Here is a 13,971-nt window from a genome sequence, read left to right as displayed (position 1 = left end):
CCCTTGCTTTGGGAGATTTCTTTCAACTCCCTGTTGCTTCCCTAGGACAGGAAGCAAAGCTATATTTTTTCAATAGGTACATAGACTGCAAAAATAACTTGGCAGGGGGGGGGGTTAACCTTTCCTTACTCTACCCCCCAAAAAAAACCGTTATGGGTATACATAAACTTTAAGGGGTCTATTTAAAAAAACATTTGCATTTGTAAAGTGTATCAAAATCCAAAAACAAAAATACAATACATTGCGGATTACAAATTCTTCACTCCCGGTTCACATCTGTGTGGGTGGTGCCGCTGCGGATCTGCACAAGAATCCGTGCAGCCGCGCCACCCGCACAGACAAATGCGGACCCGCGGGCGGGTGCCATTAGTTCTAAGGGCATGCCGTCTGCACTGGAAAACACAACCGTACTGGGAACCGAGGTTCCCGTGTGGGCTGCGGTTTCCAAAGTAGTGCAGGGAATTCTTCCCTGCGTGTCATGGGCACGGCAGTCAATTCAAATGAATGGGCTCTCGTGCCCATGCAAAATGTGGCCTGCATGGCCGCATAGATGTGAACCGGAAGTAAATGTTGAAGCTGTAATAGTATTGTTTATGCCCTCCCCCCCTTTATTCGCACATAGTGATCTCGCCAGTAACACTTCCTGTCTTAGGGTGTCTCCACTCCTGATAAAGGAGCAACAGGGACACCTTTAGACAACAGCATGCTGGGGAGAAGGTAGTGTTACATGGACCAGCAGAGTTAGGTGGACTTCACTAAAAAAAACGTTTCGCAAACGTTTTATAAGCAGTTTTTCTTTTTTGGGAAAAAGGTTTTACATGGATGAATAAAAGCTGATCGTTGTAAGCACCCCTGTCAATGTTAAATGGTTTGTCTCAATCTTCTAACTGCTACTTTGTCTGGACGGCTAACATTTTATAAGAATGATTTCTTTCTTTTGGGAAAAAGGTTATACATAAAAAGAATAAAAGCTGATCATTGTAAGCACCCCTGCCAGCGTTAAATGGTTTGTCTCAATCTTCTAACTGCTACTTTGCCTGGGCAGCTTGATCTGTTTGGGGGAAAAAAAAAAAAAAATAGACTTACTGGCCAGATCATCAGGTAGAAATAAAGGAAAACTAATGCAGCCATCACTTCTAATTGGAAAGCTGCATAGAATACATTTTTTGTTTTGGGATTAATATCACTTTAAATAAGAGAATAAGAATGTTACCTTTATATATTCTTGTTGCAGGACGGTTACAATAGCTTCACATGTTTCCGGTATTATCCGTCCTAATGCTTGTGTCGATATTCCAGTCATAAATTTCAAATCCCACAAACTTCTTCCAGTTGCTAGAAAGAGTAGGGTTGCGGTGAGCCTTTGCTCAGCAGATATAGACGGCCTCATGCAGGTATCTTTCCTCTGTATCCTGGGCGCTACATAACTCAACAGCTTCTGGAAACTCTCATCAGACATCCCTAAGTAGCTGCGAAAGTCATCAGGATTGTTTTCCGGTAGTTCACGTAGGAGGCTAGTATGACGAAATCTGTATTGTCTCCGCATCCTCCGGGTTTTAGACCGCTTCAAGTTTTTCTTTTCAATGGACAAAGCTCCTATCATCAGAAGGGCAATGGCAGATCTCTGGGTTTCGTTCAAATAAACCATCATCAGATGTTATGTGGTATCCCAACCTAGGAGCACACAACAATGGAAGATTGCTGTTCCCTCAAATACAATTGTGAGAGGGAGTGCCTGCTAATTGGTAGGAGACAATGGATGCAAAAACAGTAGGAGGGAATTGCTGCTAACCAATAATAACCAGTAGGAGGGAATGGCCGCCAACCAGTAGTAGGACAGAGTGGCCGCCAACCAGTAGTAGGAGTGAATGGCCGCTAACCAGTAGTATGAGATAGTGGCTGCTAACCAGTAGTATGAGAGAGTGGCTGCTAACCAGTAGGAGGGAATGGCAGCTAACCAGTAGTATGAGAGAGTGGTTGCTAACCAGTAGGAGGGAATGGCAGCTAACCAGTAGGAGGGAATGGCAGCTAACCAGTAGGAGGGAATGGCAGCTAACCAGTAGGAGGGAATGGCAGCTAACCAGTAGGAGGGAATGGCAGCTAACCAGTAGGAGGGAATGGCTGCTAACCAGTAGGAGGGAATGGCAGCTAACCAGTAGGAGGGAATGGCAGCTAACCAGTAGGAGGGAATGGCTGCTAACCAGTAGGAGGGAATGGCTGCTAACCAGTAGGAGGGAATGGCTGCTAACCAGTAGGAGGGAATGGCTGCTAACCAGTAGAAGGGAATGGCTGCGAACCAGTAGAAGGGAATGGCTGCGAACCAGTAGAAGGGAATGGCTGCTAACCAGTAGGAGGGAATGGCTGCTAACCAGTAGGAGGGAATGGCTGCTAACCAGTAGGAGGGAATGGCTGCTAACCAGTAGGAGGGAATGGCTGCTAACCAGTAGGAGGGAATGGCTGCTAACCAGTAGGAGGGAATGGCTGCTAACCAGTAGGAGGGAATGGCTGCTAACCAGTAGGAGGGAATGGCTGCTAACCAGTAGGAGGGAATGGCTGCTAACCAGTAGTATGAGAGAGTGGCTGCTAACCAGTAGGAGGGAATAGCAGCTAACCAGTAGTATGAGAGAGTGGCTGCTAACCAGTAGTATGAGAGAGTGGCTGCTAACCAGTAGTATGAGAGAGTGGCTGCTAACCAGTAGTATGAGAGAGTGGCTGCTAACCAGTAGGAGGAGAAAGTGGCTACTAACAAGTAGGGAGGAGTGGTTGCTAATGCCTATTACACACGATTGAAGGAGGGGGGAGGGGGGGGGGAATAAAAAAATAAAAGTAAATAATATCACATGGAGTGTTTTTTGTTTTTTTGCATGCTAGTCTCGTATCGAAAATGAGAGGGTAAATATAGGTATGAAAATTCTCATACAACTGAATAAAACTTCTCACGTACGTAATACATTCCAGCGTGGGATTGCAGTGATGTCATGTACATGTCACCCCTCTTCTAGCCACACCTACAGCAATACACGTTCGGCATGCAGAGGTATCAATCTTTATTAGAAGGTGAAATGGTATGCAAACTGATTATTATTATTATTTTGTGTTTGAGAACATTTTTCAATTTTAGACATTAACCTCTTCAGCCCCAGGCCTATTCTGACACTCTTTTTTTCTGACTTTTTTTGCTCGAAAATTACTTAGAACCCCCAAACATTTTTTTTTTTTTTTTTTTTTAAGCAGAGGCCCTACAGAATAAAATGGTGGGAGTTGCATATTTTAAATGTCACACAGTATATGCACAGTGATAGACAAATATACTTTAATGAAGTTTAATGCACAAAAAAAAAAAAAAAAACACAAATATACGGTAATACCCAATTTTTTGGTAAAATATAAAAAGGTGATGTTATGCAGAGTAAATAGATACCGAACATGTCACTCTTTAAAATTGCGTATGCCTGTGGAACAGAGAGAGCCAAACTGCGGTACCTAAAAATCTCCATAGCCACCGCTTTAAAAGCCTTTACAGGTTACCAGGTTAGAGTTACACAGGAGGTCTGATGCTAGAATTATTGATCTCATTATAACATTTGCGGCGATACCGCATATGTGTGGTGTAACAGCGTTTACACATGAGTGCGGGACCAACACATGCGCTCACCTTTGCATGCAAGTATGGTGGGACAGGGGGGGATTTATATAGCACAAACAGTTTGAGCAGCACTTTTCCCCCCACACTGTCCCTTTAATTTTTTTTCTAAATCACTTTTATTGTTATCATGAGGGATTAACAATGTCCCTTGGGCCATGACAGGTCCTCTTTTTTGGAAAGATCTGGGGTCTGTTAGACCCCATATCTCTCCTCTGGCCTCCAAAGCATCAGATCACCCCAAGATCACTTTGATCAGATGCCTGCACAAGCCGGTAATTACTTGTTTACGCGAGACCGAAACCGGAAGTGATGTAATCCTGGTGATGTAGACCCACAGCGGGAGGAACAACATCTGTGCCTCTCACTGTGTCCGGTGTTCAGTTTTAGGCTCCATTCACACGTGTGACTTCAAAATCATGTGATTTTCATTGCGACTTTACAGTGCAACTTGACGCGACTTTGGCTTTGACCAAGGATGATTGTAAGTGCTGTACAAAGTCGCACGCAAGTCACATGTATAACATTCAGGTGCGACTTTCCTGGGACTTTGGAGGGTTTACATTTCAGTCTTTGGCCCCCAAGTTGCATGAAGGTCGGACCCAAGTAGTGCAGGAACTACTCTGAAGTCGCACCGATATGTGGACCCCAAAGTCACATGACAAGTCGCACAAGTGTAAATGGGCTCTTACGGGATGAGTTGGCAACCCTAGGCAGCAGTGATGGACCAGTCATATGGATGGAGGAAGCCCACTGGAGACAAGAATTCTTACTCTTCACCCCTCATAGTAGGTACCTCCACAGTGTATTGGGGAATGTGTAAGAGGAGGAGCGTGTTTTGTAGTTTCACACATGCACAATACATTTATTTGTAAAGTAACACATGATTTGCTACAGGATGGAATCTGCACCAAGTATGGAACGCCAAACGATTCAGATAGTTTCAGGTTGCAAAAAAGCTAGTTAGGTGCTGCCCCAGACGGGAGGGTTAGGGTTAATCTTAGTAATTGGGTTTTGCTCTTGGCGGGCTTTTTGGATGCGACCTACTGATCCTGGTCATATAAAAAGGGACAGTGGTCCAGAGCATGAGGCCTGTGCTCTTAGCTTTTGCGGCTGACTGCTGATCCTTGGCCTGAGAAAGAGTGGCGTGACACTCTACCACCATCTACAAGCCTGTCCTGATGTAGGAAGCTACTGGAACCTGGGGTTCATCCCAAAGACACCAGCCACGGAGAATGCTACTAATGGACCCCAATTTATATGGACTGCAGGTATGCTGGGGCAGCACACAGCTTGAGTTCGGATTAGGGACATAGGGAAAAGAACTGTTCACTGTATAACTGGACCTTGTTATGTTTTTGCACTGAGTACAGCACCCCGTTCATGCGAACCACTGCGGGTGTGTATGTTAACACCCCGAAAGCGGTCCACAAAGTGCGATGCGCAGAATCGGATCTCATAGGTGTAAATACCCATGCGATCCGATTCTAGTGCGGACCCGAAAAAGGGTCCTGCACATTTTTGGTGCAGGTGTGGTGTGATTAGAGCCATACAAAATGTACGGCTCCGATCGCACTGCACACAAATCGCATGTGATCTGCACAGGAATGCGGTGCGGTTCAGGTGCGAATCACATGCGATATAGCGAACCACATAAAAAAAAAACCCAAAAAATAAATAAAGAAAAACAAAAACAAAACTAATCCCTCAGGTTGCCCTCACACATGGAAGCACTTGGGTGGAGGTCAGTACAAGCATATACCAAATCAAGGTCCAGTGCCACTGTAGCATGACGAGGTGTGTCCTGTGAAGATCGGTGTCCCGTGCGGCAACTGTGCATGCGTCGGTATCAGGGAAAACAAACCAAGCGCCAAGGTAAACCCGAAGGAGGTACCTGAAGTCATTTAACTCCTTACATGCCAGACAAAGGCCCGAGGTGCTACAGCCGCTGCAAAACCCTGTATCCCATCGTGTATCCCCGGGGACTGGCACTATTAATAATGATGACCCGTACCTCGCTTGGTACTCAGGGTGCCCGAGCTTCTGAATCCCAACCATTGAAGTGCCTGTGTTATAGTCCAGCATGTACGGAGTTAAGTAACTTGGCGCTCGGCTTGTTTTCCCTGATTCCGCCGCATGCATAGTTGCTGCAGGGGATACAGATCTTCATGCTACAATAATTCTGTTCAGCCAGTCTTTTGTCATTCGCATGCCTGGGACTCTCTGAAAGCATCCTAGAGACTCTGGCTAAGTATGGTTACCAAGTCTCAAGGAGATTCCATTGATTGGCAGACTGGTGAAATGACGTCGGCTTCACAGTACCAGTCACACTATGGACAGCAGGCTACATTGGCACCGTGTGTGCCCATCAACGACTATGGAGGGTGACTGGAGCACTCACCTGTCTGGCACAGCAGCCGGCAGATACGATGAGATTGGTGTACTTCACACACACACTCGGAGTGTCTCAAGGTGACCAATGCAGCTGTGCAGAGCAATACCTGATCTCCATCAAAGCCGCAACAAAAGAGCAAGAATAAGGGCTCGTTCACACTTGACTTTATTTCTAACTCTTGCCAAACGCCCCTATAACTCCCAAACGCCCCTATAGCTCCAGTTCCCTGGTCTCCTCCTCCCATGCCCGTCTCCAGGACTTCTCCAGGGCTTGCCCCATCCTCTGGAACTCACTACCCCAATCCATCAGACTGTCACCTACCCTTCTCACCTTTAGGAGCACCCTGAAAACCCATCTCTTCAGGGAAGCCAACCCCGCCCTCACCTAACTGCTGATCTCCTCCGCTCTCCCCACCACTCCATCCCCCACAGCTATTTCCTCCTGTACCACTATCCCCTCCCTCCTAGATTGTAAGCTCCAAGGAGCAGGGCCCTTGAACCCCTCGTGTATTGTATTGTTACTGTACTGTCTCATGTATTGTCTCCCATTATAATGTACAGCTGCGAGCAAACCGTTGGCGCTATATAAATACTGTATAATAATAATAATAGCATTTGACAGGCGTTAGGTGTTTGGGAAGCATTTTTAACGATCCTCAAATGCTCACCAAACATGGTTTTGAGGTGGTTGATAGGCGTTTGCCAACCGTTAAACCCGCACCACAAACGACTATAATGAAGTTAAATGGTCTTAACGCCTGCCAGGCGTTTGAGGAGCGACACCATAGACTTGAATGGGAGGCTTCGACTCCTCCAGACTGGACATGAGGTGTCAGACTTGCCGCAATGCAACGCTTCAGTGTGAACAGCAGTGTGTGCTGCCATGTGCAGAATTTTCATAGGCATTTGAGAAAACGCTTCCCAAACGCCTGTCTGATGTCTGCTGGCAAAGCTAGTGTGGACTGAGCCTCAGTAACCACACCTAGGCAGAAATGTGGAACCATCTTGCTCAGATAAAAGGGACTTTATATGTACCTCAAAATGGGATAAATATAAAACACAAAACATAATATTTATTATCCATCCAGTTAAAATAGACATTTTACATAAAAACAAGGACGATCACAGTCTAGCACCAGCATACAGTCTTAATGCAGAGTTCCACTCATCCTGTCAAAAAATTAAAGTCAGCAGCTACAAAAACTGTAGCTGCTGACTTTTAAAAAACAGCCACTTACCTGTCCCTCGGTCCCGTGGTGTGTCCCCTGCAGCCCGTTTCACCGGCCGTCCTGGATTCCAGGAGGCCGGCATCTTCAGTGTGGGCACCCAGCTGTGATAGCTTGCGGCTTCACAGCCGGGTACCCACTGCACATGAGCGAGTAGCGCTGTGCTTCATGAATGGTCCTGTAGTCTTCTGGGACCTGTCACGTGTCCCAAAAGACTACAGGGAGGGAGGACACCTTCCGCTTCCAATCACCTAGGCAATCGGACCGGAAGTGGGAGAGGGTACCTGTCAAAATCAGGTACCCGCTCCCCCCCCCCACAAAGGTGCCAATCCTTAATGGGGAGCGGGGGAGCAGTCCTTAAAGCGGAACTTCCCCTTTTGGGTAGAGCTCCGCTTTAAGTTTGTGATGAACAATAATCGTATAGGATCAATGAGTTTCGCTGCATTTGCTTCCTCAGGATCCACGCTTGAGATGCAACACTGAACCGTATCAGATCACCTAGCATGACAAGATTGAAACAGTGTACATCCTTCCTTGTGGGGGAAGAAGAGGATCACATTGCCCAGATGGAACCAAATGGGGGATATTAGACCCTTGCCCTCCTGAGGATTTCCCCCCCTTCCTGACCAGGCCATTTTGTGCGATACGGCGCCTGCGTTACTTTGACAATTGCGCAGTCATGGAAAGCTGCAACACATGAAATTTACGTCCATTTTTTCCCCACGAATGGAGCTTTCTTTCGCTGGTAGTTGATCACCTGCACGTTTTTATTTTGTGCACTATAAGCAAAAAAAAGTCCGACAACTTTCAGAATACAATATTTTGGACTTTTTGCTATTAAACATGTCCAGTAAAAAATTTAACAGAATCAAATTTTGTCATAAATTTAGGCCAAAATGTATTCTGCTTCGTGTCTTTGCTAAAAAAAAAAATCCCAATACGTGTAAATAAATTGGTTTACGTGAAAGTTATAGCGTTTACAAATGGAGGTATAGAGAATGGGATTTTTTTTTTCTACTAGTAATGGCGGCGATCAGTGACTTTTTGCGGGACTGGGGGGGGGGGACTAACTTGGTATCATTGACACCAACACAGTGATCAGTACTACAAAAAAAAAAAAAAAAAACACCGACACTGTTCTAATGGCAGGAAGGGGTTAAAGTGAGGGGCGACCAAAGGTGTGTGCTGGGAGTGTTTTACTAGGGGGTGGGGTGTTTCACTGTAAGCACACTAATCGGGATGGCTGTACTGTGCACAGCCGTCCCGAGCAGTGTGCCTGAGCTGACAGAGAGGAAGATTGTTTGTAATGCTCGGTAATGTAATGTAATGCTCTGTCTGAGATGCTCGGTAATCACCGGGCGCCGGCGGGTAATTACCATCTGAGACCAGTCGCTTGATATCCGTGGCTGCGAATGGCGTCGTGGGTAGGCCGCGCTCCACCTGCCCGGAAATGCAAGATCACATATATACACGTGATTCTGCACACAGGTGCCGCTCTGTAGCAGTATATCTGCTATAGGGTCGTCCTTAAGCAAAGAGCAGGATCAAACTCAATCTTTGGTTGATGGTCTATGCAGTTTTGGTTACCAGCTATTGGTTTGGTTGATCTTATACTTGTGGATAACATCATGGGAGTGAATTCTGGACGGCCATGGGTATATGAGCAATTGGATCTAGGATCGGATTTGTATAGGAACAGCCTGGAGTGTAGTGTACCCAATTACAAGCCGATCCCTGCTCTCCCTCGTTTAGAGCCAGATCAGAGTTCGATCCAGCTTAATATCCCCCATTTGGGCAATGTGATCCTCTTCTTCCCCACAAGGAAGGATGTATATGGTTTCAATCTTTTTCATGCTAAGTCACAAGTGTCAAAATGGCGGCCCTCCAGCTGTTGCCAAACTACAAGTCCCATGAGGCATTGCAAGATTGACAGTTACAAACATGACTCCCAAAGGCAGAGGCACGATGGGATTTGTAGTTTTGCAACAGCTGGAGGGCCACCAGTTTGACACCCCTGTGCTACGTGATCTATGACTTAGTTTTGCAGCTCAAGCGTGAATCCTGAGGAAGCAAATGCAGCGAAACGTGTTGATTCTATACGCTTCTTGTATGTTCATCACAAACCTAAAAGATTGTATGAGGGCGCTAGACTGTGATATTCATTGTTTTTATGTAAAATGTCTATTTTAACTGGATGGATTCATAAATGTTACTTTTTTTTATAGTTGTGTTGTATATTTATCCCATTGTGAGGTACATATAAAGTCTTTTTTCTGAGCAAGAGATTTCCACATTTATGGCTAGATGTGGACAGCACAGTGGCTAAATGGTTAGCATTTCTGCCTGGCAGTACTCGGGTCGCTGGTTTGAATCCCAACCATGGCACCAACTGCCTGGAGTTTGCATGTTCTCCCTGTGCTTGCATGGGTTTCCTCCGGGTCCTCCGGTTTCCTCCCACACTCCAAAGACATGCTGGGAGGTTAATTGGCTCCTGTCTAAATTGTCCCTAGTATGTGTATGTATGAATGTGAGTTAGGGACCTTAGATTGTACGCCCCTTGAGGGTTAGGGACTGATATGAATGTACAATATATATGTAAAGCGCTGCGTAAATTGCATTACTGAAATAAATGAACTTTTGCACGATATTCTAATTTTTTGAGTTTCACCTGTAGATAGCGAGCTCCCTTCAGACACTGACACCAAAGGCTCCGGGATGTCTCCATCAATGACTGAGACCAGTAACCATGGCTTGGGAAGGGAAGATGTAGATAGCATACCCCCTTCAGGCACAGACATCGAGGACTCCGGGATGTCTCCACCAACAACGGGCGAGACCAGTGACTATGGTTCAGGAAGCCTGGATATAGATCGCGAGCTCCCTTCAGTCACTAACACCAAGGGCTCCAGGATGTCCCCACCAAAAGTGGGTGAGACCAGTGACTATGATTTGGGAAACATATATACAGATAGTAAGCCCCTTTCAGTCACTGACACTGAGGAGGGCCCTGAGATGTCTCCTATAATGACTGAAACCAGTGACCACGATTCAGGCAGCCTAGATATACCGGTAGATATAGTGTGCCCACATCAGTCACTGACACCAGTGTCTCTAGGATGTCTCCACCAACAAGGAATGAGACCAGTGACCATGATTAAGTAAGCCTAGATATAGATAGGGCAGCCCCTTCAGTCACCGACACCGAGGTCTCTGGGATGTCTCCACCAACAACTGAGACCAGTGACTATGATTCAGGAAGCCTAGATATAGATAGTGCAACCCCTTCAGTCACTGACACCGAGGGCTCCAGGATGTTACCAATGACTAAGACAAGTGACTATGATTCAGGAAGCCTAGATATAGATAGTGCAACCCCTTCAGTCACTGACACCGAGAGCTCCAAGATGTTGCCACCAATGACTGAGACCAGTGCCATGATTCAGGCAGCCTAGATATAGATAGTGTGCCTGCATCAGTCACTGACACCAGTGTCTCTGGGATGTATCCACCAACAAGGAATGAGACCAGTTACTATGATTCAGGCAGCCTAGATATAGATAGCGCAACCCCTTCATTCACCGACACCGAGGGCTCCAGGATGTTACCACCAATGACTGAGACCAGTGACCACGATTTAGGAAGCCTAGATATAGATAGCGCAACCCCTTCATTCATTGACATTGAGGGCTCCAGGATGTTACCACCAGTGACCATGATTCAGGAAGCCTAGATATAGATCGCGCAACCCCTTCATTTACTGACACCGCTGTCTCTGGGATGTCTCCACCAACAAGGAATGAGACCAGTGACTATGATTCAGGCAGGCTAGATATAGATAGCGCAACCCCTTCATTCATTGACATTGAGGGCTCCAGGATGTTATCACCAATGACTGAGACCAGTGATTCAGGAAGCCTAGATATAGATAGCGCAACCCCTTCATTCACCAACACCGAGGGCTCCAGGATGTTACCAATGACTAAGACAAGTGACTATGATTCAGGAAGCCTAGATATAGATAGTGCAACCCCTTCATTCATTGACATTGAGGGCTCCAGGATGTTATCACCAATGACTGAGACCAGTGATTCAGGAAGCCTAGATATAGATAGCGCAACCCCTTCATTCACCAACACCGAGGGCTCCAGGATGTTACCAATGACTAAGACAAGTGACTATGATTCAGGAAGCCTAGATATAGATAGTGCAACCCCTTCAGTCACTGACACCGAGAGCTCCAGGATGTTGCCACCAATGACTGAGACCAGTGCCATGATTCAGGCAGCCTAGATATAGATAGTATGCCTGCATCAGTCACTGACACCAGTGTCTCTGGGATGTATCCACCAACAAGGAATAAGACCAGTGACTATGATTCAGGCAGCCTAGATATAGATAGCGCAACCCCTTCATTCATTGACATTGAGGGCTCCAGGATGTTACCACCAATGACAGACCAGTGACCATGATTCAGGAAGCCTAGATACAGATAGAGCAACCCCTTCATTCACTGACACCGCAGTCTCAGGCATGTCTCCACCAACAACTGAGACCAGTGACCATGATTCCGGAAACCTAGTCATCGATCTTGATGTGAAATTTATCTCCAATACACTCTATCAAATGAAGACAATAGCTGTGATAGTTGGGCTCATTGTTCTAGCATTGATCATCACCACTGCCGCCAGATGCTACTTTGGGTAGGTTATTGCATGTTCTTTGTAGGTTTTCTCCATTTCATGCTGTCACCCACTGTCACTGAGCCAAAGCTCCCAAAATGTACCTTCTTCCTGCCTGTAGGTGGGCAGTTGATCAGGCGGGGGCGCTGTGTATTCTGTGCTCATTGCGTTTGGCAGCACAAGCCCCTCACTGGTCACCATGAGATTACCGCACCTCTAACATTTGTTCTATGGAGAAGAGGAGAATGAACCGAGGCTGCTGGTTACAGGAAACAAACTCCATCAATTCAGGTGGAGCCGGCTATTAATTCTGAACATTTCTGATTGTCTATGGACACTTTCCTATAGCAGTTGCGGGGCAGGGAATGCCCTGACCATGGCTGACTGGGAGTGACAGCTTGCTTATGTTTGATCAAACCCCATGCTCAGCCCTGATCCTGAAGCATAAACGTATTATGTGTGGCCCTTTGGTGGCATCAGGGGCCACACTTGAGTCCCTTGGAGCTTTGGTGACACATGCCCTCTGGCGACACCACACGCGGGGCCGTCAGCCCTTTGACGACACACTACGGGCCGCCAGCCCCTTGGCGACACCACACTAGGGGCCGACAGTCCTCTGGTGACACCACACTTGGAGCCCCAGCTCATTGGTGACACCACCACACGGGGCCCCATGCCCTCTGGCGACACCACACGCGGGGCCCCATGCCCTTTGACGACACACTACGGGCCGCCAGCCCCTTGGCGACACCACACTAGGGACCAACAGTCCTCTGGTGACACCACACTTGGAGCCCCAGCTCATTGGTGACACCACCACACGGGGCCCCATGCCCTCTGGCGACACCACACGCGGGGCCCCATGCCCTCTGACGACACACTAGGGGCCGCCAGCCCCTTGGCGACACCGCACTAGGGGCCGACAGTCCTCTGGTGACACCACACTTGGGGCCCCAGCTCATTGGCGACACCACATGCGGGGCCCCATGCCCTCTGGAGACACCACACGCGGGGCCCCATGCCCTCTGGCGACACCACATGCGGGGCCGCCAGCCCTTTGACGACACACTACAGGCCGCCAGCCCCTTGGCAACACCGCACTAGGGGCCGACAGTCTTCTGGCGACACCACACTTGGGGCCCCAGCTCATTGGTGACACCACACTTGGGGCCCCAACCCTTTGGTGTCCTCTGGGTCCACAATGGAAACCCCAGTGACATCAAGGGCCAGACTTGAGGCCCCAGTCATTTGGTGGTGTCAGGGGCCACACTTGACACCCTATATTAAGAAAGTTGACCACTATTTGAGTATGGGGGCCCCATAGCCCGTCACGTGACCTTCATATAGAAACTGACAGGCATTTAGAGGAACGGTGCAACAGAGAGAAAGCAGGCTGACAGTGAAAGTATAAGCACTCACCCAGGACATGGAACCCCCCGTGCTCCCTCCTCGTCTTGCCCTCACACACAGCCGCTCCGCTTCTTCTCTGCAATGCTCAGCTCAGCCCGGGACCAACAACACTGCCAGCAGCCAATCAGTTCCGCTCTCCTAAAGACTAGCAAACCTGTCAGCCAATAGAGGCCCGCCATGGGCGGGCTTTCCCTGTACGGAGCACAGGAAGGGCTAATCCAGCGCAGACGTCATGGACGCTCGGACTAGCGGCTGCCATCTTTGATTCTGGAAAAAAGAATCCCGGACTATGTGGCTAAAAGGGAAATTCTGGCTGCTGACACATTATTTTCCAACATTACAAAATAACAGATTTCATTAGTGTGCATGTGAAAGGCTGGAAACCGAAAGGAATTAATTAGCAGGGACTGTCTGTACTGCAGTCAGCAGTCTTGAATCTTTCCATGCAAAGATTGTGTAGTTAGGAGGTTCCATGAACCATCAATTTTGTTTAGAGATGTCATTGCCACTTTTTCTGAGAAAACAGGTCTTGTTATTATTGTTTATATTTGCTTAATAATACAATTGTTTTCTCATTAGATATATAAAAAGAGTGAAAGTAAATGTACAGTATGTAAAG

The 13,971-nt window shown here is 47.3% G+C and overlaps 1 protein-coding gene and 1 pseudogene across 3 annotated transcripts in view; one reads left to right on the top strand and one right to left on the bottom strand.

The window, feature by feature from the left end:
* Positions 1-13,500, bottom strand: part of ANKRD27 (ankyrin repeat domain 27) — a 106,181-nt gene extending 92,681 nt beyond the window's left edge. For all 3 annotated transcript variants that reach the window (XM_089667831.1, XM_089667828.1, XM_089667829.1), the window contains exon 1: positions 13,362-13,500. The gene's annotated coding sequence lies outside the window, so the exon portion shown is untranslated. The remainder of the gene's footprint in view (positions 1-13,361) is intronic.
* LOC149427650 (uncharacterized) lies at positions 10,075-11,967 on the top strand (annotated as a pseudogene).
* Positions 13,501-13,971: the final 471 nt, after the last annotated feature.

The sequence above is a fragment of the Staurois parvus genome, unplaced genomic scaffold (genome assembly GCF_062004578.1).
Source record: "Staurois parvus isolate SC_StPar_1 unplaced genomic scaffold, SC_StPar_1.0 ptg003601l, whole genome shotgun sequence".
In the NCBI taxonomy this organism is placed as follows: domain Eukaryota; kingdom Metazoa; phylum Chordata; class Amphibia; order Anura; family Ranidae; genus Staurois; species Staurois parvus.
This window is presented reverse-complemented; position numbering and strand designations above follow the sequence as displayed.